The 23,053-nt window shown below is 45.7% G+C and overlaps 1 long non-coding RNA gene across 1 annotated transcript; it reads left to right on the plus strand.

Moving 5' to 3' along the window:
• The first annotated feature begins 5,638 nt into the window (after window positions 1-5,638).
• Window positions 5,639-7,261, plus strand: LOC309362684. Its single transcript, XR_014165083.1, has 2 exons — window positions 5,639-5,922; window positions 6,657-7,261. It is a non-coding gene; the product is annotated as an uncharacterized lncRNA (long non-coding RNA).
• The last annotated feature ends 15,792 nt before the right edge of the window (window positions 7,262-23,053 follow it).

Consider the following 23,053-nt stretch of genomic DNA (forward strand, 5'->3'; position numbering starts at 1 on the left):
TCAGAGAGAGATAGAGAGAAAGAGGCTTTATTCCTCTTAAGCCAAAGCTTGAAATATGTATCAGCTGAGATTCCTGCATTGCAGGGGGTTGGACTAGGTGACCCTTGGGTCCCTTCCAACTCTAAGATTCTATAATTTTGTGACATAAAAAAAATATTTAGCCACGTTCTCCCATTCTACAGATCCATTACTGCAATTAACAATTTTATCTCCCCACCCCGTCCATTGATATTTAGACATTAAATTAAGCGAAAGTCTCATGCCACAATAATAGAAAAGGCAACAGAGAACGACATTCTCCTTTCCGTTCCTCCCCCGAAACAAACACTCTGTGAGGTGAGTGGGGCTGAGAGACTTCAGAGAAGTGTGACTAGCCCAAGGTCACCCAGCAGCTGCATGTGGAGGAGCGGAGATGCGAACCCGGTTCACCAGATTACGAGTCCACTGCTCTTAACCACTACACCACACTGGCTTTCTAGGGGAGAACTAGTACCTCTGGTGGGAGGCACATTGTACTCCTTCTGAGGTAGTTTGTCCACTTGTGGTCCCCACCCTGCACTCAGCTCTCACCTGTGGCTCCTAGGTGTCGGCAGGTGACAGCGGTCACCACCCAGAAATGGGTTTGGCTGCCCGGCTAAGGAGGCATCGCTCCAAATTCAGCTCCTCTTTTCCCTGCCTGACACTATTTGCAACTTTCCAGCTAGCAGAAGTGCTCAGCTAAGTAGAAATCTGCTTAATAAGGAAAAGTGCTTGATTACTTTACCAGAACCACTAAGGTGATCTCTGGCAGCCCCCTGGTTTGGACAGTTTGGCAAAGCCCAGCCAGTGTTATAATCAAGAATCACAGGACCCTGGACTTAGTAGTTCTGTGAGGAGAATTGGGGCATCCTAGGAACTCTCAGTACCCTGAAAAAACTACAGTTCCCAGAATTCTTTGGGGGAAGCCATGTCTGTTTAAAGTGACATCATCCTGTTTTCTATGCATGCTGTGGATATTGTCTGAATCACAGTGTAAGATGACACGATCCACTCCTTTTGCCATATTATTCACTTGCTTCCTGAATATTTTTGTTTCGGAATGAGAAAAAGCTCTCCCAGATTCATGTAATCAGAAAGGACCAGTGGATTCTGCAAACCGTTGCCTCTCTCAGGAATGGCAGTGCAAGTTCTGCCTCACACCTCATTTCCAGTTCATTAGACAAAGAGAAGTCCCTAGGTGTCTAGACGTTATCCAAAACTTATGCTAGGAGATTGTGCTGCAGGTGGACGTGAATGGTTGATGTTATTTCCTCACAAGGAGGCCACATCCCTGCCACATCTGTTCCCACGGTGGGCCGCGATGCAGCTCCTTCGCCAGATGTTAAGTGTCAGCAAAGAAGGCGGGCAAAGAGCCAGAATCAAGCCCAGATGCTGCTGTTGGGATGGTTCCAGAATTTGGCATCTGGATCCTGCTCTTGCCAAACACGCACCATCTGTAGAAAAAGTGATAAATGTTTTCTCTTGAAGTAGAAGCAGCAATGGGAGGCCTGAAGAGGAAGTCAATAAAAGTTTTTTTTCCCCCAGCTGAAACTAAACCTTGCTTGCCAGCCCCCAAAAATTCCTCTGCAAATGTTGATGTCGAATACGCCTCAGATGTTCTTTGAATACTCGGTCATTTGCCAAATACTGACTTGGATGTTTTGGGGTCTGATAAAGCTTTGATAATGAGGTTTAAATATTTGCTTTTTGAGAAGACTTGGTTAGGAGTGAGACAACAGTGACAGGAACACTGGGAGGGAGAGGCAGCCATTGTTCCCCTCAGCCTTGCCTTCTGGCAGCTGTGGAGATGGGGGCCAGAGGGATCAGACCTGCGGAAATAATACATGACTTCAGAGATGCGTGGCCTGGGGAGATTCCTGATGATCAGATATGTAGAGAGGCCTGGAGGTCTGCATTTGTCCCCCAGGCCTGAGGTTCCCCATTCCTGTGATATGTATGACTAACAGCGTGTGACTAGATAGACAGATCAATATTTTAAAAACAAAACAAAGCCACCCAAGAAGTGTAGGTGATGCTTTCTAGCATTCAGTAAAGAGAGTGGACTTCTCTCATTTATTCATTCTCCAGGACTGCTAACACTTTGCTATGCTATTACCTCAAGGCAGCAGTAAAATGGTTCTCCTTCTTAATAATAATACTTACAGAGCAATTTCAAGTGTTCAGAAATTACCTTGTTATGATTATTAACAACAGAAGCAACAACAACCCAGTAAGGTATTATTCCTTAATTCCCAATTTGCATTATTTCATGGTAGGGCTCTTTTGTAATATTGATGAGATTTTTCTTGATAGATACCGGAATTACGTTGCATTTTGTTGTTGTATCTCGATGCGCGTCGATGTTTTGTATGTGATTCGTTTTGGTGCTTGTCTCATCGATGTACTTATGCACATTGTTGTGAGATCTTTTTTGTTGCCTAGTTGTGTTACTTACAATGTGGAATGTGTTGTTATTGTTAGCAGCGGTATTAGGTGTGGATTTTGTGTTCCATCTTGTTTATACTGTTTTTTTGTTGAGATATGTAAACAGCTTAGATATTTCCGCCGATAGAACGCAAGTTAAATAAAACAACAACAACAATAACAATGGGGGTGGGGTGCACAAAGAATGTGGTTGCTCCCAGTAATTGTTGGAACCTGCAAATCAGTTGTGCTATGAACTGCAACTCAAGAAGTAGTGGAGGCAGGTCCATGAGGCCGAATGAGGCATTGCCCCACCTCAGTCCTTAGCCAGTTCCCACCTGCCTGCCTTCTTTCTCACATTCAGGCCAAGGGGTGGTGTTACCTGTCAGTCTCCTCCTCCTTCGTCTCATTGTTGCCCCTTGTAGAAGTCAGCAGAGAGGAGGATGGGGGAGAAACTAGAACTGGTCTGTCATTGGGTCTGGCGCCACCTACTGTTGGCCTCCCTGCCTGCTGCCCTATCAATCCCAATGGGCACCAGCCACCACGGTCTACTGCCAATATATGAACAGGGGAGTTTTCTCTTCCCTTTTTTCCTCCTGTCTCTTTCCTCCTCTACATATGTGCTGTTTGCAGTGAGTTTCACCAACCCCAAGCACAATGCGGTTGTTACGCGATCCTTTATTCACGCCGTTTTTATGGGAAGCAGCTAAAAGGAAGTGGAGCGTGCAGAAGAAATTCTAAGAGAGGGTAACTTTGAATCCAGTCCTATTTATAAAAAGAGATGGGGAAGCAAAGAAAGCAATAAAATACCCCGGCTTTCCACTCTCGTATCCAAGGGTTTTGTGCAGTCACCTATTGCAGCAATATCTGAACACCTTAAAGGCAAAACAGATTGGAAGTAATGAGGTCTCTATTAGAGCTCCTTGTGTTGGGATATAGAAAATCCTGCTCAGGGCAAAATCCTCACCTGAAACCGAGGCGGCTGCTTTATAAATCAGCCGTTCAAAAACGTCGGCAGTGGCGCTACAATTAACTAACAGTTAACATTTTTGTGCCGTCACCCTGGAAAATTGTAATTACTTTAAGCTTTTAAGAGAGGCACACGTGCCCTCCACATTCAGAAGAAGAAGAAGAAGAATGAAGAAGAGAATGAGGTTAGGGAGAAAGGGATGAAGCAAGAAGAGGCAGGTCTGTAGGCAAGCAAATATTCTCCATTCCACACCGAGTGGAGGAAGCCAGGAAAAATCCTTCCGCACGTTTCACAGCGAGTGGCCAGAGTTAGTCAAAGGATTTGTAAAGAGGAGGTCACACTCCGAGAAATCTTTTGTGAGGCCGACAATAGAGAACTCTCTCAGGAGTGAAGCCTGGAAATTCAATGCAGTTGAACTTCAAGAAGGCTTTTTGTTGAGCACCCCTTAAGACGGGGATAGAAGGTGAACTGGGATGGTATTGATAGTACAATCCCTAATTGGACTCAGCGCTGCATCCAAGGGCAGCAGTTAGAGGGAGATGGATGCAATTTAGGAGACTGGAGAGCAGAGATAAGCGGAAGAATGCACGGAGCCCAGCGCTGGGCCTGCTGCTCATGCTAGGGATGCCTTAGGCCACATTCCCACCACACACTCAGAGCACTACGATGCCACTTTAAACCACCATGACTTTACTGAAAAGGATTGTGGGAGCTGTAGTTTGTTAAGCTGCAGTTCAGGGTGTATGGAGCGCTAGGGGAGAGCTAGTACCTTTGGTGGTGAATGTGTTGTGCTCCTTCTAGGGTAGTTTGTCCACTTTTGGTCCCCACCCTGCACTCAGCTCTCACCTGATGGCTTCTAGAAGCTGTCAGCATGTGCAGCGGCCCACACACCCTGGGGAGCAGCTTGAACTGGTCAGCTAAACCAGGTGAGGGTAGCCAATGGGTCTCAAAAACCCTCAGTGAGTTGGGGACTTCCCCCTGCATGCGAAGACAGCTTCCAGTGGATTGAGCGGACAAGACCAAGAGTGGGCCCAACGATCAAGAAGGTGGTTTCTTCATGTGCAGTAAGAAGTGAGGGCAGATGTTGCTCATCAGCCTTGGAAGGTAGTGCCTCTAAAAGAAGGAAAACTCTGGTCCTAAACCTCTGCTGCCTTGTGGGATGTCTTTGAGAGAATAAATGACTAAGGAGTAAACACAATCTGGAGTGGAGTCCCTAAGACAGTTGGATAGTGCCTTGTACGCCTCCTTCCAGCAATTCCTGCAGCCAAGCTGATGCCAAACGTATTGCTCTGCAGCCCAGGACTTCCATACATACTTCCCAGACTTGAGCCCTAGAGAGATCACTCCAGTGTTGCTAACGCAGCGGTTTGACTTCATCCCCGGAGGTGCAATCCATTGTGTCTTGAGACAGATGGATGGCAAGAACCATGACAAGAAGTTTGTTAAGAGAGCCGAGAGTTGTAAGGAGGGCCCCATTCCCCTCACGGGGTGACAATTCCTAAAGTTCCCTGAAAGGAGAGAGAGATTGCTAAACCAATAGCAGCAACATCTGAAGGGCGCCATTTTGGCTAACAATGGCCAGTGCAATAGGTTCTATCCCGACTGAGGCCCTAGCTTGAAGGGTTGGGGCCTTTAACTCTTAGTGTGCTCTGAATCACACACACACACACACACACACCCCACACACAAACAGGCAATTTGCACTGGAGCTGGGAGGTGAGAAAGAATTTCCCAATCTATTTGCTTTTCCCTCAACAGGTTAAAAATGCTTGGTTCTGTTTCTTTCCAGGTAAAGAACTCCATTCCACCACAAACAAACCTGCCTCTCTGCTATGAAAATGCAGTGTGCCCTCTCCACCCCACCCCAGGGCAAAGTCATGCAAACAGCCAAGGGCTATTGCCCCGAGGGTGGAATTTGCCAGTCTAAATTATAAAGAGCCAGGTTGGTTGGCAGAAATGGGGGATATTTCTCCCTCAGCCACTTTGTGAGTAGTTTCAAGATACTGCTTGGCAGAGGCGAATCCTTGTAAAGTGGAAATCAGCAAGCTGTGTGCTTAACACAGGCGTGGGAGGCCCAAGCCAGCAAGAAAGAGATTTCATTAAGGTAGCAAAGTCCTTTAATCGACTGGCCCAGGTTTTTTTTGAAAAGCCTAAGGACAAACGGTGAAAAGTTACTGGGGATGTTGATGCCAAGTGTTGGGATCAGATGACCATGTGGATGACCCAATCTGTGTCACAAAAGCAGCACTACCACCATACAAATATAAGGCATAGCGCAAATTTGGCCACAGTCTGCCTTAAGTTCTGAACCTTGAATAGTGCTTGAACTGAAGTACCACAGTGCTTCCTGGGAAAACCCCTGGTTCAGTTCCCACATTGGCTATGACCTGATTATTCTGAAGCAGCTTCCCAAGTTCCTTACTGAGATATGAGAAATGGTTTGAGTGCTCTCATGTCAACAACAGCACTGCTTTAATTTCTGAAGCTTCTTATCACCTCAGTGACCTGAGGTTTGTTTTGTCTTAAAGCGAACAGAGATTTATTTCAAGGGAGGGGTGTTTGTGATTTTGATGATGACAATGATTTGGAGACAGGAGGCCTCGTGTTATTTCCTGTCCCGCTACGGTGCTTTATTGGCACCGATGGGTGCTAATGTAACCCTACCGAGTTTCCAATGCTGAAAGGCGAAGATTTATATACACTAATGAAAAGTCAAAGTCGCTTTTATGACAAGTCACCAGCGTGATGCGTTGCCAGGGGACGGCGTTTGCTGATTAGCGGCGGCGGCAGTGGCGGCACCATAATGCATTGCTGGCAAAGGGTTGAGCGCTAGTAATTTCATCCTTTAATAGGAGATCAGGGCTGCATTTCTGTGTATCAGCCAGGGTGAGATTAATGCTTTCTGATGTCAGGCTAGCGCACACAGGAGGGGGCCTTCCATTGACGGAAGCATTAATGCTTGCAACATGATGGGCTCACAATCAGAAATTCTCCCGTCTCTTTAACTAAGGGGGCCTTTGAATACAATAGATAATAAAATGACATTCTGTTTAATCCGTTCACCAACAATTTGAAGCCACGACCTTGTTGTTTACAGCTGTGGGTGGGTGTGCGAGATAGGCAGCGGAGATCTGCAAGTATAAGTAGTTGTGTGTGGGAGGTTGCATGGACTGAAATAGTTGCATTTGGGTTTGCTTGTTTTTAGCAAGGCCGTTTTAAAACCATAAGCTTTGTCTTCTCACAGGTGCCGAAATTCCAGTAGCAGCTGGTGCTCATTCAGATTGGTAGGGCAGAAGGCAAAGGGACCAGTGGCAGCTGGAAGCAGAGCCAATGATGGGAACATATATTAAGGAAAACCGAAGACACTCCATTTTGTCTCAGACACCAGGCATTAGCAAGAGACGCCCACCTTGCATCGAACAGCAGACTTTAGCAAGGCCCTCTCAGTGCACCAGCTCCAGAAGACTAGGGATTCTCTTGCAAGATCTCGTGGGAACTCAGGTGGTCCCATGAAATCTCATGAAACATTCCAGAACCTGCACAATGAGAGGCCCTTGTCCCTCAAACAAGACACAGGGCTTAAAAGTTATTTGGGTGCTGGTTCCACTGGGACAAGCCAGCTTGTCTATTGCAAGCATTAGAAGGGACTTGGCATACAACCTAAACCTCCCCAAACTCATAACAATTTGTATGTATATAGTCCTACATGCTGCAAGTACTGTAGTCCAAAATTCTTCCAGTCTCTCGTACATTTTCCAAGAAACTTTTTTTCCCTAGAACAAAACCACTTGCTCAGTAGTTTTATTGTAAAAAATAAATAAAAAGAGAGGAAATTCTAGCTAAACAGCAGCAAGCAGATTGTTTGGATTATTGTCATGCAGCCACTTTTAGCTGTGTTATATATCAAAGTTATAGCAATTTATTTGGCAGGGGCTATGGGTAGGGATGGAGGAAGTATTCCTTTGGTTTGCTGCTTGAAGCAGTCTGATCCAATTTGATGGACCTGAACATGCTTGCAGATCAGAATTCAACTCCTGTCTGGATTATGCACTTCTCAGGATTTTGCAGCACAGTTTTGGTGTGCAGAATGTGCATGCAAAAATGCATGTTTTATAGTTAAAATGCATATGATATGCATTTGTTTAATGGTAAAGTGCAGGTGTACCTCGGAAGTCGAACAGAATCTGTTCCAGAAGTCCGTTTGACTTCCAAAACGTTCCAAAACCAAAGCGCAGCTACCGATTGGCTGCAGGAAGCTCCTGCAGGCAATCAGAAGCTGCGGAGCCCCGCCAGACGTTCGGTTTCCAAAAATAGTTCTCATACCGGAACAGTCACTTCCGGGTTTGCGGCATTCGGGAGCCAAAACGTTCAGGAACTAAGCTGTTCGGAAACCATGGTATGACTGTACACTGAAAAGCTTTTAAAGATACATAATTTGCAGAAATATGTGCAAAAATTGCACACAATTATGCATATCAGGATGTATGTATTTCATGCAAAAGATCCACACGATACAGAACAGACAAGTGCCGGTGAAAATCAAATGGGACAGACTTAGGCCTATCTATCTATTCCCTTGCTACAGAACGGTAGAAGAGTGTATTTGTGAGACAGAGACAGGCAGCACACAGGTATGTGTGTATTTGATTTGGGTTCCTTCTGATCTATTTCTGATCTGCCTGTTCCTCCTTTTCTGCTACTTTCATGTTTCACTGCAAGGCAGTGGCAAAAGTCAAACAAGTTTCTGTTGGATTTCTCCCTTAACCACAGTTCACAAGGGGCATCGCAGAGAATAATGCATTTGGCCTGTGGGTAGGGTCTTGGGTGGGAAGATGGGCAGCTGCTCCTTCGCTCCCTTTCTCCTGGGAGCTTCTGAGGTGGTGGCCTCCAGACTAGCTCAAAGGCACACATGAAAAGCCGCCTTTCAAGCAGCCCTTGAAATCAGCTGATCTGGCTCTGCCTTCTGAATCCTTTCTGCTCTACCTTTTCACACCCAGAGCTCCTGCCACAGAAGCAAATATCCACCGGGAGAATTGAGGCGGGAGGCGGGGGGAGGAGGAGAGGCAGCAAGAGGAGGGAAAGGCTAAAGAAAAAAGTCTCTAAAAAGAGATTTAGTGTGCACATCAGAAGAAATTCTCTCCCATCGCGTTCACCGTTCTTCGGTTTCCTGGATTCAGTTTTGTAGATTTGTCCCTTTGGGACTTGTGCTAGCAGAAAGGAAAGAAGATGGGTTAAGCCATCACTTGCAGCAGGGCAGTGGGGAGCCTGTGGTGGTGGACATGTTGTTTGACTCCAGTTCCCACCAGTAGCCGGCGGTCAGAGATGATGGAGGCAACCACATCTGGAGGGCCATTTGTTGTTGTTGTTGAGGTTTAGTCGTTTAGTTGTGTCCGACTCCTTGTGACCCCATGCACACCAGGTACTCCTGTCTTCCACTACCTCCTGCAATTTGCTCAACTCATGTTAGTAGCTTCGAGAACACTGTCCAACCATCTCGTCCTCTGTCGTCCCCTTCTCCTTGTGCTCTCAATCTTTCCCAGCATCAGGGTATTTTCCAGGGAGTCTTCTCTTCTCATGAGGTGGCCAAAGTATTGGAGCCTCAGCTTCACGATCTGTCCTTCCAGTGAGCACTCAGGGCTGATTTCCTTCAGAATGGATATGTTTGATCTTCTTGCAGTCCATGGGACTCTCAAGAGTCTCCTCCAGCACCATAGTTCAAAAGCATCAATTCTTCAGCGATCAGCCTTCTTTATGGTCCAGCTTTCACTTCCATACATCACTACTGGGAAAACCATAGCTTTTACTATACGGACCTTTGTTGGCAAGTTGATGTCTCTGCTTTTTAAGATGCTGTCTAGGTTTGTCATTGCTTTTATCCCAAGAAGCAGGCATCTTTTAATTTTGTGACTGCTGTCACCATCTGCAGTGATCATGGAGCCCAAGAAAGTAAAATCTATCACTGCCTCCATTTCTTCCCCTTCTATTTGCCAGGAGGTGATGGGCCCAGTGGCCATGATCTTCGTTTTTTTTGATGTTGAGCTTCAGACCATATTTTGTGCTCTCCTCTTTCACCCTCATTAAAAGGTTCTTTAATTCCTCCTCACTTTCTGCCATCAAGGTTGTGTCATCTGCATATCTGAGGTTGTTGATATTTCTTCCGGCAATCTTAATTCTGGCTTGGGATTCATCCAGCCCAGCCTTTCGCATGATGAATTCTGCATATAAGTTAAATAAGCAGGGAGACAATATACAGACTTGTCGTACTCCTTTCCCAATTTTGAACCAATCAGTTGTTCCATATCCAGTTCCAACTGTAGCTTCTTGTCCCACATAGAGATTTCTCAGGAGACAGATGAGGTGATCAGGCACTCCCATTTATTTAAGAACTTGCCATAGTTTGCTGTGGTCAACACAGTCAAAGGCTTTTGCATAGTCAATGAAGCAGAAGTAGATGTCTTTCTGGAACTCTCTAGCTTTCTCCATAATCCAGCGCATGTTTGCAATTTGGTCTCTGGTTCCTCTGCCTCTTCTAAATCCAGCTTGTACTTCTGGGAGTTCTCGGTCCACATACTGCTCGAGCCTTCCTTGTAGAATTTTAAGCATAACCTTGCTAGCGTGTGAAATGAGTGCAATTGTGCGGTAGTTGGAGCATTCTTTGGCACTGCCCTTCTTTGGGATTGGGGTGTAGACTGATCTTCTCCAATCCGCTGGCCACTGCTCAGTTTTCAGGCTCGCCATTCTTGATTTACAGCGGGGTTTCCCAAACTTGGGTCCCCAGCTGTTTTTGGACTACAATGCCCATCATTCCTGACCACTGGTCCTGCTAGCCAGGCATGATGGGAGTTGTAGTCCAACAACAGCTAGAGGCCGAAGGACTCAGTGGTCCAGCATCTGCTTTGTATGCAAAAGGTCTAAGGTTCAGTCTCCAGTTAAGGTTGAGAAAGACTTCTGTCTGAAACCCTGGAGAGCGACCTAAGAAGAGCTTTGCTGGATCAGGTTGGTGCCCCATCTATCCAATCCGCATGCAGTTCTCACAGTGGCCACCCAGATGCCTGTGGGAAAACTGCAGGCAGGACCCAAGCACAAGAGTATGTTCCTCTCCTCTGATTCCCAGAAACCGGCATATTCTGGTTATTCCCATCAAGAGTGCATCCAACAGTGGAGATAGAACTTAGCCTTAACCTCCATGAATTTGTCTACTCTTTTTGTCTACTCAAGTTGTTGGCCATCACTAGCTCTTGTGGGAGTGAACTCCACAATTTAATTATGCCCTGTGTGAATAACTACTTTCCTTTATCAGTCCTGAATCTTTCAACATTCATCTTTATTCGATGTCCACAAGTTTTATGAGAGGAGGAGAAAAGCTTTCCTCTCTCTATTTCCTTCGCAGCATGCATAATTTTATACACTTCTGTCAAGTCTCCTCTTACTTGCCTATTCTCTAAACTCAAGAAGCCCAGTTGCTACAACTTTTCTTCATCATCCATTTCCTGGAGCATTTTGCTTGCCCTTTCCTGTACCTTTTCAGAAATGCTTAATGGAATGAATACAATTCAGAGAAAGCTGTGTTACATCACATCAGACCAATGGCCCAATCTAGCACAGTGCGGCTTACACCAGCCTTCCCCAATCTGGTGCCTTCTACATAGATCATTAAGACTTCAACGCCCATCAGGCCTAGCCAGCATGTTCTGAAGGAAGCTGACATGAGACTCTAACTGTATGCACTCAACCAAACCATGGTGGGCCCTAGACTCAAGTACATAACCACAGGGCAATAATAGGAACATGGCTGTCTTATGCTACGTCTTACCATCAGTTCATGTAGCTCAGAGTGGTCCAACACATGGTCCAGTGGTCGCATTCAGCCTTCAAGGTATTTTTGACGGCCCTCAGAAATATTTGACGCCTCCTCCGGCCTTCACGCTGCCTTCCCAAAGCCGTTAAGTGAGGCGATAGGCTTTGGGATTGAGGTGGGAGGACTCTAGGACCCTCCTGCTTGGACTACTGCAATGCACTCTACGTGGGGCTACCTTTGAAGGTGACCCGGAAACTACAACTAATCCAGAATGGGGCAGCTAGACTGGTGACTGGGAGCGGCCACCAAGACCACATAACACCAGTCTTGAAAGACCTAGATTGGCTCCCAGTATGTTTCTGAGCACAATTCAAAGTTTAAAGCCTGAAGTTTCAAACAATTTAAAGCCCTAAATGGCCTTGGCCCAGTATACCTGAAGAAGCGTCTCCACCCCCATCGTTCTGCCCGGACATTGAGGTCTAGTGCCGTGGGCCTTCTGGTGGTTCCCTCACTGCAAGAAGCCAAGCTACAGGGAACCAGGCAGAGGGCCTTCTCGGTAGTGGCACCCGCCCTGTGGATCGCCCTCCCACCAGATGTCAAAGAGAAGAACAACTACCAGATTTTTAGAAGACATCTGAAGGCAGCCCTCTTTAGGGAAGCTTTAATGTTTAACAGACTACTGTATTTTAATACTTTGTTGGAAGCTGCCCAGAGTGGCTGGGGAAACCCAGCTAGATGGGCGGGGTATAAACAATAAATTCTATTCTATTCTTCCAGACCACTATGCCTTGCTTTGCCGGCTTTGGGGAGGCAACGTGAAGCCTGGTGGGAATGTCAAATTTTGGCCTCGCTCCCCCCTCTGCAAGACAAGGCAACATGCAGCCTGCAGGTTGTGTGTTGAAGTACTCTTGCAGCCCACTTGCTATGAAAAGCCAGGCTGCTCTGATCTAGCTCATTGTTGTCTACCGCAACTGGTCATTGCTCTCCAGGGTTTCAGGCAGAATATTTCCACGGCCCTATTGGAGATATCAGAGATTAAACCTGGGAACTTTTGCACACTCAACAGCCTCACTTCCCCAAACTCAATACCAACTCAATCCCCCATGAATGCATTTGGTAACCTCACCTCAGTCTCTCCGTCCTAGGCCTAAATGTTGCCTAATTTCCGCCCTCCCTTCCCCACAGGTGGGCGGGGTTTGTGGCACTGAGCGAGGGCTCACCTGGGTGGTTGCCTTCCACCTGCCCTCAGCCAGGGAGGACAATGGACAGCCAGTCGGGGGTGGGCCTAAGGCCAAAAGAAAAGAGACTAACTCCGTTGTCCAAGCCTCTTTCGCTGTTCTTCCTTCCAGGATCACCCACCCACCCTCCCTCAAATTAATAATTTCTTGCCTCCATAATTTCATCCTAGGTCAGTGGTCTTCAAGTTAATGATTCTTTTCCTTACAGGCTAATATTTTGCATTCCATGTCAGCGGGCGCTGCTGCGGTTGTAAGATGGTTGCTGTATTCAGAACCAGGGAGGAATTTTCCCTGCATTGGCAGGTTTCGCCTTCCCTGTAGCATTTCGTCACAACTTTGGTGGTTTCAGGCCTTGGCAAGGTATCCTTTAGTCTAACATCAAGTCGGGGTGCATTCATGCTCCCTCCCCATGCGGCGGCGCTTGCAGGGCCCGTTAAAGGGCAAAACCAGGAGTCCCTGGCCCTAGAGCGGCGACATGTAGGTCAAACTCCCGGGACGAGGTTAGTGGAAGGGCATGCTGTGTAAGTTTGTGCTTTACAGTCCCCTCTCACTGGACCTCATTGTTGATCTTTAGTCGTTTAGTCGTGTCCGACTCTTCGTGACCCCATGGACCAGAGCACACCAGGCACTCCTGTCTTCCACTGCCTCCCGCAGTTTGGTCAGACTCATGCTGGTAGCTTCAAGAACACTGTCCAACCATCTCGTCCTCTGTCGTCCCCTTCTCCTTGTGCCCTCCATCTTTCCCAACATCATGGTCTTTTCCAGGGAGTCTTCTCTTCTCATGAGGTGGCCAAAGTATTGGAGCCTCAGCTTCAGGATCAGTCCTTCCAGTGAGCACTCAGGGCTGATTTCCTTAAAAATGGAGAGGTTTGATCTCAACCTCATCTGCCTGCATATCCTCAGCCAGGCGGGCTGAGAGGGTTAACTGCCAAGGCCTGTGCCAAGTTCCCCACTTCTGAAGCTCAATAAAGTTGTGGCCAATTTGAACCCATACTCTGGTCTCTTGTCTCATTCTCTGGGGAAAAGGGGTAGGCACCACAGACAGAGTTTAGCACGTGTGCCGGCAAGCTCTTTTTAAGCTTGTATGTGAGCATTGCCTTATCTCTGTAGTTGTTTAGGGCTAATGATTCTTTGAAGGGAAAACAAGCAACGGCGCTCTGTAGTTGTGTTCTTCATTCTTCTCCCATTCCCTTCCGTTGCTAATTGGAGGTACTCGCCCAGCCCGATTTGCAACTGGTGGCACTGTCCCTTCCTCATGCCCGTCTTGTTTGATTAATTGCCTGCGTTTGGTAGGACCTCTGGCCTTAGGACACGTCGCTTCTCGCTACAATTAATGCCAATCAAAATGCAATGCAGTCATCAAGCGCGGACACTTGGACGGGCCCGCAAAGGGTGTGGTAGCAACATATCTTTGCATCCATGTCATTTGATTAATTGCCTCGCTGCAAAGCCTCTGGGTGGGAGAGCATGAAGAACTGTCACAACCAAGTGACCTGGAGAGCCGTATTTCACAGATCCGCCGAGTCCATTTATTGAATTTACCAGCCTCCCATTTGCTGTCATAAGCTGCTATAATTGCTGCCACTCACGACAGGTTTCCTGAGTCCCTTTGGCGAGGCCTCCTCCCTGCAAACTCACCTGCAAACATTCTCCAAGGGTTGCGTGGCGATTCCCTCCCCCTCCCACAGATGGAATAAATAAAGACACATTAACACCAGAATTTAGGTTAATGGGCAAAAAATGGCCACAACTTTATTGATTACAGGTAAGAGCTGTATTGGCTTTAAGTATTGGCCCTATCAGACTAACCGGCATAGAACCGGGAAGGGTTAAGCATCAACAGGGGGAGCCCCCGAGATGCACATCCCTAGGTGCTCCCCGAGGGATTACTGCTTGGGAGCGCGCTTTAGGCCCTAGCCTCCGTAGGTTTTGGACGAGGCAAAGCCCCCCGGAGTCCTTTATCGAACTATCCTTCAACATTTTGGGGGAGGTGATGGCGTTCCTCCTCCCCAACTCATTTGCATAATAATACCCCTCCCCAATGCTTAACTGCCCAAACCCAAGGTGTTGTGACGTTTTGCTACGAGGTAGGCGAAAAAACCAAGTGGCTTCCAAAATAATGCCAATTAGCCAAGTGGAAAAACTCCTACCAGGCCCCTTGCGGCGACCAACCAAAGCCCATAGCAAAGTCCAAGTGAAAACCTAGAGGGTGGGTGGGTGAGAAACCGCAGCTGGCTGGAAGAAAAGAAAGGGCTGCTCCGACCTTAAATGAACTCTTCTAAGCCCGCCCCCGCCACCAGCTGATTGGCTGGCGTGCTAAATGATGACTCCCAGGATTCCCAAGTCCCGCGGGGCTGCAGCCAGCCCCGCGAGGATGTGGGTGGGGCGTGAGCCCGCAACCCCCCCTTATGTCGGGAGTGGCTTTGCACAAACCCAGATGCAAGGCGAGGGAACAGTTTTGCTTTCTAGTTGCTTGATCCATGCAAATTTAATGGCGTCCTTTAAAGATACCAAGCTTTAATCAGTCAAACTGGAAAATTAAGCAGCTGAAACTTTGTGGATTAATTGGCAGGGGGCACTTTTGATCAATCAGCAAGGATGCAGGTTAAGGGCGTTTTTGTTTATTTCGTGACTATTTTGATCCTGGCGTGTTCTTGTAATAGAAAAGAGGGGGAAATAAAAGATGGTCTTTCCTTTTAAGCAGGACTGAAATCATCTCACACTTCCCTCAATACCTCAAAAATGACACCTGCATTGAGGCCTGTGTGGTATGCAAATTTATTTAAATTTGACCAATTAATAATTTAAATGCTGCTTATTAGTCAGCGGAAGATCCTTTAATCAGACAACAGTCCTATTTCCCCCCTGTAAAGCCATGTGTTGCAAATATAAATGATGTTGCTGCAATGTCACAAAGATGAAAAAATGTTAACATTTGGTCTCTTGGCTTTGTCTCGCCTTATTGATGCTACAGAAATGTTGAATTCCAGCGCTTGCATCCACAGTTATTTTTCAACATTATTATTATTATTATTATTATTATTATCATCATTATATGAAATTTGTATACCACCCATCATCCAAAGATCACAATGCAGTTCACAACATGAAAATGCTTTTCGAACAACAGAAATGTTGTTATCAATTGAATATTAGCCAACACGTTTTGGGGGCTGGGAAGTCACAGTTCTCTCAGACTCGCTTTATGCAGGACGCAGGTAAAAGAACTTAAGCATGCAATCACTCCAGGCAGCCTCACCTTGTTTTAAAGTGTTTGGCATTCGCACTGGCCCGTTAGCTGGATCACAGATCACTGCTGAACTTAGATTAGTTACTTAGGAGGCAACTCTACGGCGAGATCCACTGGGGTGAGCAGCTTTGGGTGTAGAAGATCTCCAACTCAGCCAGACTCAGTCAGTTTTAAGCCAAAGATATATCAGCATAACTTGCTTATCCCTGCTCAGCCAGAGTATAATGAAGGCACCAGACGAACTTCCCTGAGGAGAGCATTCTACAGACGGGGAGCCACTGCAGAGAAGGCCCGTTCTCGTGTTGCCACCCTCCGGACCTCTCAAGGAGGCGACACATGAAAGAGGGCCTCAGGGTCCGGGCAGGTTCATATGAAAAGAGGTGGTCCTTGAGGTATTGCGGTCCTGAGCCATTTAACTTGCTTATCTATGCTCAGCTGGGGTTCAACAATCTGAACCATGTGAGTCCTGGTGGAAAAGGGCTATTAGGGGGTAGGACCAGAGATGTGCGACTTAGGCTGGATCCTAAGCCCGTTCAGCTTCACCACCTGACCTGGCAACCTGGCAGAGGCACCATCTATGAGGGGCCATAGGTGCCCCAAAAACTTTCAATAAGGGGGCCTCTTTATTATTCTGCAGCTAGGCAGGCTCTGTCAGGCCTGCCCCTGGCTGTGGTGGGCTCCATTAGGCCTTCCCGCTGCAGTAGCAGGCTCCGTCGGAGCCCATCACAGCAGGGGGAGGGCCTGACAGAGCCCCTCACAGCCACAGCAGGCCCTACCAGCCCTTTGGGGGGCCCACAGGGGCTCCTCCCACCATGCATGCGCAGCACCCACAATGTTGGATGGAACCCAGTGCGCCTTCAACCTGGCATGGATGACTATTTCAATACTCTTTTAAAGGCTTGGTTTCTTTCTGCCAGGCTTAGGCAGAGGAGGAGGAGCCCTGCTGCTGGACAGGGTTTGGGTCTGGTGCAACTTTATGCCAGCTTAATTTATACCACCTTGCTTTGTGCCAACTTCTTAGTTTAGTTGTACGTTGCTTTCCTGCAGTTGACTGCTCCCCAAGCAGCTCACAATAAACATCATTTATCAAAATGCAGCATCATATACAGTGGTACCTCAGGTTACAGACACTTCAGGTTACATACGCTTCAGGTTACAGACTCCGCTAACCCAGAAATAGTACCTTGGGTTAAGAACTTTGCTTCAGGGTGAGAACAGAAATCGTGCTCCGGCGGCACGGCGGCAACAGGAGGCCCCATTAGCTAAAGTGGTGCTTCAGGTTAAGAACAGTTTGAGGTTAAGAACAGACCTCCGGAACGAATTAAGTACGTAACCAGAGGTACCACTGCATATATCTTCTTCTTCTTCTTCTTCTTCTTCTTCTTCTTCTTCTTCTTCTTCTTCTTCTTCTTCTTCTTCTTCTTCTTCTGCGATCACTTGTAGCCAAGTAAGATTGTCTTCCATAAACACAGTTTTAACAGTGACTGTTAAGTGACTGTGGAGGCCAATTCTGGATCCACACGTCCTTCCACAGTGGGGACATAGGTTTCCGGGTGGGAGTTGATCATGGTGTGGATTTGCCAAGCGTGCCTTCCTCTTAGCATGTTTCTCCCTTGCGTCCTGAGTTTGGGTGTCTTCAAAACCCATGACACCTTTGGTAAAGGCTGTTCTCCAACTGGAGCGCTCGCAGGCCAGTGTTTCCCAATTGTTGGTGTTTATACTACATTTGTTTAGATTTGCTTTGAGACAGTTTTTAAACCTCTTTTGTTGACCACCAGCATTACGCTTTCCAAATATATATATTGTGGGGCGTGGGGGCTAATTTGTTGCCAGTCATGACAAAATTCAAAAAGCCCAAATCAGCGATTCAATGAGCAGAGAATAAATCCTGGACATGTTTAGACTGCAATGAAATGTGTGTTGGCAACCTGTTACTGCTTTAACCATGTGTTTAGGGTTGGGCTTTTTTGTGGTGGTTTTTTGTATTTTCTTTATTTTATTTCTGGGAACTGTGTTATGGGCTCTGGTTATTTTAAAAGAAGCTTTTAAACAGATAAATAATAAATACAACTTGATAAATCAAAGAAAGCTTGCATGCACCGGAGATTTTGCAGTTATTCTGACGGCCAGTAAAGCGACATGGACTTGCTCTCCTTTGACGAACGGAGGCTGTGATTACAGTTGAGCATTTTGCTCACATAGCAGTGTGCATATTTACCAGTTCGATTTGCTAAAGCCTGGCTCTTCAGTGTGTATCTGAGGCTGCCTTCTTCTTCTTTTTTTTCAAAAAAGCAATATATTTTTCTGAGTCTTCTGTTTTCACAAAAGGGAGGCAGAGAATCCAGGCAGCAATCTGGAGGACTCTGTGGCATTCCTGACTTCTGTCCTGACATTGACGGAGAAGGTTCCGCCTGCAGTTCATCTCCTCATGGCCGCTATCTGCTGGGACTTCATCTCCTCACGCTGATCTAGCTAAGCAGGGTGTGAGATGACATGGGATCAAAGGGGCGACCGCCTGACTGGCCGTTGCCTTCGCATGGCCGCTCAAGCTCAACCCTTGTTACTGCTGACAGGGAGGGAGACGAAAAGAGACAATAATAATTAGGGGGAAAAGTTGTCCTGCAAAAAAAGCACAAACAAAAGCCAGAACAGCTTTCAGGCGGCATCAGGCCTCTCCGCCCCTGTTTGTTGCAGTTATGGGAATCCTGCCAATCAAAATCCAGGCAGGCACCAGTGCTGTTTATTTTCTATTTTTAAAAAGTTTTCATTTATACTTTTCAGGTTTATACATTTCATTAGTTTTACAACCAATCTGAAGTTTCAAAGTTTGACTTCCTTCCCCCTCTTTCTGCGGTTCCTTAAATTTATTTTTAAAATATTTTCTGCATAGCCAAATTCATTTAATTTGCTCATTTAATTATCTACTTTAAATACCGGTATACACTCTTATATAGCTGCAGATTATTACAACAATCCTGCCAAGGTTTTTACCTGTTTGCAAAATATCTGTAAATATTTGATAAGCCATTTCTATTCTTTTTTTTTTTTAAAAAAAAAGGTAGTTATCTTGATTTCTTCCTCTTCCGGTAAGTTTCGCCATTTCTGCATATTCCATAAGTTTTTGTATCCATTCTTCCTTTGCTGGGACTTCTGCTTCTTTCCACTTTGGGGTGAGTAGAATTCTTGCTGCTGTAGTAGCATACATAAATAAATTTCTATACAGTTTAGGTAGTTCTGTCCCTATAATTCCCAAAAGAAAAGCTTCTGGTGTAGAGAGAGAGAGATAGATGATAGATGTTAGATAGATAGATGATAGATGATAGATAGATAGATAGATAGATAGATAGATAGATAGATAGATGATAGATAGATAGATGATAGATAGATAGATAGATGATAGATAGATAGATGATAGATAGATAGATAGATAGATAGATAGATAGATAGATAGATAGATAGATAGATAGATAGATGATAGATAGATAGATAGATGATATAGATAGATAGATGATAGATGATAGAGGATAGATAGATAGATAGATAGATAGATAGATAGATAGATAGATGATAGATAGATAGATAGATAGATAGATAGATGATAGATAGATAGATGATAGATAGATAGATAGATAGATAGATAGATAGATAGATATAGATAGATATAGATGATAGATAGATAGATAGATGATAGATAGATAGATAGATAGATGATAGATAGATAGATGATAGATAGATAGATAGATAGATAGATATAGATAGATATAGATAGATAGATAGATGATAGATAGATAGATAGATAGATAGATAGATAGATAGATAGATAGATAGATAGATGATAGATAGATGATAGATAGATATGTCTGAACATCCTTTTCAATGGCACCAGTGCTGTTTGAACACTTAGGGCCACTTTGCCTATATATAGCAGCTTGGGGCTCTCAGATATGTGTCTGAAATATACTCGGAATCAAGAGTGGATTTCATGCTCTTTATTCAGCTCATAGTGGTGAAGAGGAATGGAAGTTCCCCCACAATATCTGCTTTATATACATTATTTACACAATGGGCTGCACGTGATTGGCTAATTTTCCTGTAGGCCAATCAGGTTGTGGATTCACTTCCACCTGGAGCTGGATTGGGTGGCTCCTGCGGACCAATCATACTGCTGCGTTGTTCTAGGACCAATCAGACTGCTGCATTCTGAAGCCAATTGTTCTAGGACCAGTCAGGCTGCTGCATTTTGGATCCTATTGTTGTAGGACCAATCAGACTGCTGCATTTTGGATCCTATTCAACTCAGTACATAACAATGTCAAACATATTTTGGGAGCACATGACTAAGCTGTTTTGCAGTAAACTGGGCTGCTTTCTCTGGTTCAGTTCTGACACAAAGTGCTGGCTGTTCTCTGGCAAAACTGTGGTGCCCTCAGATGTTCTTGGGCTCCCATCATTCCTACTCTTGACCATGCTGACTGGAGCTGACAGAGTCCAACAACATCTGCAGGGCCTCTGGTCTCCCAGTGCTTGCTCTGAAGTGCCAAGGGCTTATCTAAAAGACTGTCTTCAATTCATATTGGCCCACCTAGATCTGCGGGAGAGGCATCCTTTCACAGCCTGTCAACACCTGAATTCTGTTTGGCTGGGGTGTGGAAAGGAACCTTCTCAATAGCCACACCTGCACTGCAGAACTCCCTGTCAAAGGGCACCAGGCTTGCATCCTCCCTGCTGGCTTGCTGCTGGCTCAAAATATGTTTCCATTAAAGCCCTTTTGTAGATTTCATTTACACCCTGCTAATCTATCTTTTCATTTTGTTTTTTTATAAATGAATGAATGAATGAAACTTTATTTGCATCAGCCATCAGCCACAGCAGCAAAAGAACATTGGGATGTACACAGAACAAAATAAAAAGTTGTTTATATAAAACACAGTTTAGGATCCTGAATCAGCAATCAAATAGTGGAACTTATTCTGATTGCCCCAGCTAGAAACCTTGCACTTTTGCAGTCATCTGCTCCTCTTGATCTGCCAGGAGAAAAGACACTGTGGCTGGGCGGCCCAGAATGGACAGTACAAGAGGGGTGACAATATCGTTCCTCAGGTCTTTGTAAAGAGTGCATGCCAGGAGGTGGTGAATTGGCGGAGGTGGCTTAAAACAGGGGTGGTAACCCTGTGGAACACCAACTCCCATCAACGAATATTGACCATGCTAGAAGGTTAGCTACCCCTGCCTTAAAACTGCACAGACCCTTTAAACAAGCAAATGTAGAAGGCCACTGGGAAAGCAGGAAATGCGCGTCATATCCTGATCGCTTGGAGCCCACACACTTCCAGGGTCCAAAGAGTGAGGCCTGGGTGCTGAGGTTGTCATGGACCCTAAATATCTAGAGAAGAAATCATGGATCAGGATGGGAAACCGGCCATTTCCCAAAACGGATTCCACGATGCTGGTCTTTTCCTCCCATGGCCAGACAGATCCAGCGAGGTTCTAGCTCAGATTGACATTGACAAATGCTTCTTTAATAGCAAAATGTGCAAAAAAAAAAATTGGAAATATCAAATTTTGGCTTAATTAATGTTGAGCAAAAGGGGAGGGGCTGGCAAACATAGAAGAAAATGTTGGGACATTCAGAGCCAAGGTAGGAAACATTGGTGATATTATCTCTGCTAACACAGACTGATAAGAGCCCTGACTTCCCCATTCAGAGGCATCACATCCTGACATACACTGTGTGAGTCATTTCACAGTGCTGTGGCACTGCTGCCATCCAGAGCCAGACAGAGTGGTTGTTTGAGAAGCCTTCCCCTTTCCAAACGCACAGCTAGACTCTTTTTAAAAAAAACGCTATAGCCTTCCCGAGATTCCTTCCTTCCTTCCTTTTCAAAGGTGAGTGCCACATTTGCAATGCCTTTCTCCAGGAACATCTTTGCTGAAAACGGTCCGGTGAGCGATAAGACTTTTTGTGTGCTATGCTCACGGACGAGATATTTGCCGCTGCTCACTGAACAGAGTCAATGGCTTTTTTGCTTTCTTGTCTAATGAGCTGCCCGGCTTGGTTTACATGCCTGTCAACATTCTGCTCCCCCTGACCCCTCCCCTTAGCGATGCGGAGAAGCCGGGATCAAAGAGTTCAAGCTGAAAATATCAGGGAGGCAAAGATGCATTTCTGGTTGTTGTTTAGCATTCGCTTGCTCTCGGCACCAAAGGAGCGCATCTGGGGCTAAAGGGATGGAGCCCATAATAACCTGCCATTGAAGTCCTAGTTAAACCATTTCATTTCTAAGGGCAGAGAATTCATGCCAATGTGTTTTCAAATGGGGGTGTGTGAAAGTTGTGGGCACCCACACTGCGGTTAGGGATCCTGAGAATCCACACAACCGCTACCAAGTTATATATCCTGGTTTTTGGTTAATGGAAAGTGGCTCACAATTAAAACTATGAAAATACATCAGAAGAAAGAAAGAAAGAAAGAAAGAAAGAAAGAAAGAAAGAAAGAAAGAAAGAAAGAAAGAAAGAAAGAAAGAAAGAAAGAAAGAAAGAAAGAAATCCTGTGCATACCCACATGTGTGGGAGAGGGAGAAGTGGTTGGGGGAGGTAGAGGAAGGGAGGTATGGGTATATGGTCTGTGAGAAAAGGGAGAGGTCTACTTGAGCAGAGAGAGACAGATGTATCTGTGAAGTGTGTATGGACTCAGCTATACAGCTGCAAATAAAAAGTTTTAAATGTGTTGCAGAGTGCAATATACAAATGTGACACTAGATGGCGATGCTGAGCTATGCCAAATGCAATATATTTTTCAAAACTTTTTTTTTAAAAAAGAACATTTTCATAGCATTTTTTTTATATGTGTGTAGATTCTACCTATGAGTGTGAGAGAGATGCATGTGCGTCTGTGGTCTGTATGTGTGCAGGGAGCATTCACAAGAGAAGCCACCTTGTATATTTTCCCTGTTATTAAACAACAGCAGCATCGTTTTGTGTGGTGTGGGTGTGTACGGAGGGAGGGAGGGAGGGAAGGAGAGGGGGAGAGAGGGAGGTGGTCTCAACAATCAGGACCATAGAGACATGGCTGATATCCTGAGGCTGTCTGGAGGGTTTTTTAGGGGGGTTGGGGAAAGCACAGCTGGCTGTGCTCAGATACTTTAAGGCCTTTCTCAGTGGCCACACCCAAACTGTGGAATATCTTGCCCTATGAAATTTAGATGATTAAGGGCCACCTTCCACCTTGGTGGCTTGAGAAAGTGGTTTTTTATGATGTTATTGTAATTTTAATTGTTGCAAGCCACTCTGAGTGATGCATATCCATTAGAAGGGTGGGGGCAGAAAATCTCATAGAGATCAATATTCCGACCCAG

Source organism: Podarcis melisellensis (genome assembly GCF_964234715.1).
Source record: "Podarcis melisellensis genome assembly, chromosome: 2".
NCBI lineage: Eukaryota > Metazoa > Chordata > Lepidosauria > Squamata > Lacertidae > Podarcis > Podarcis melisellensis.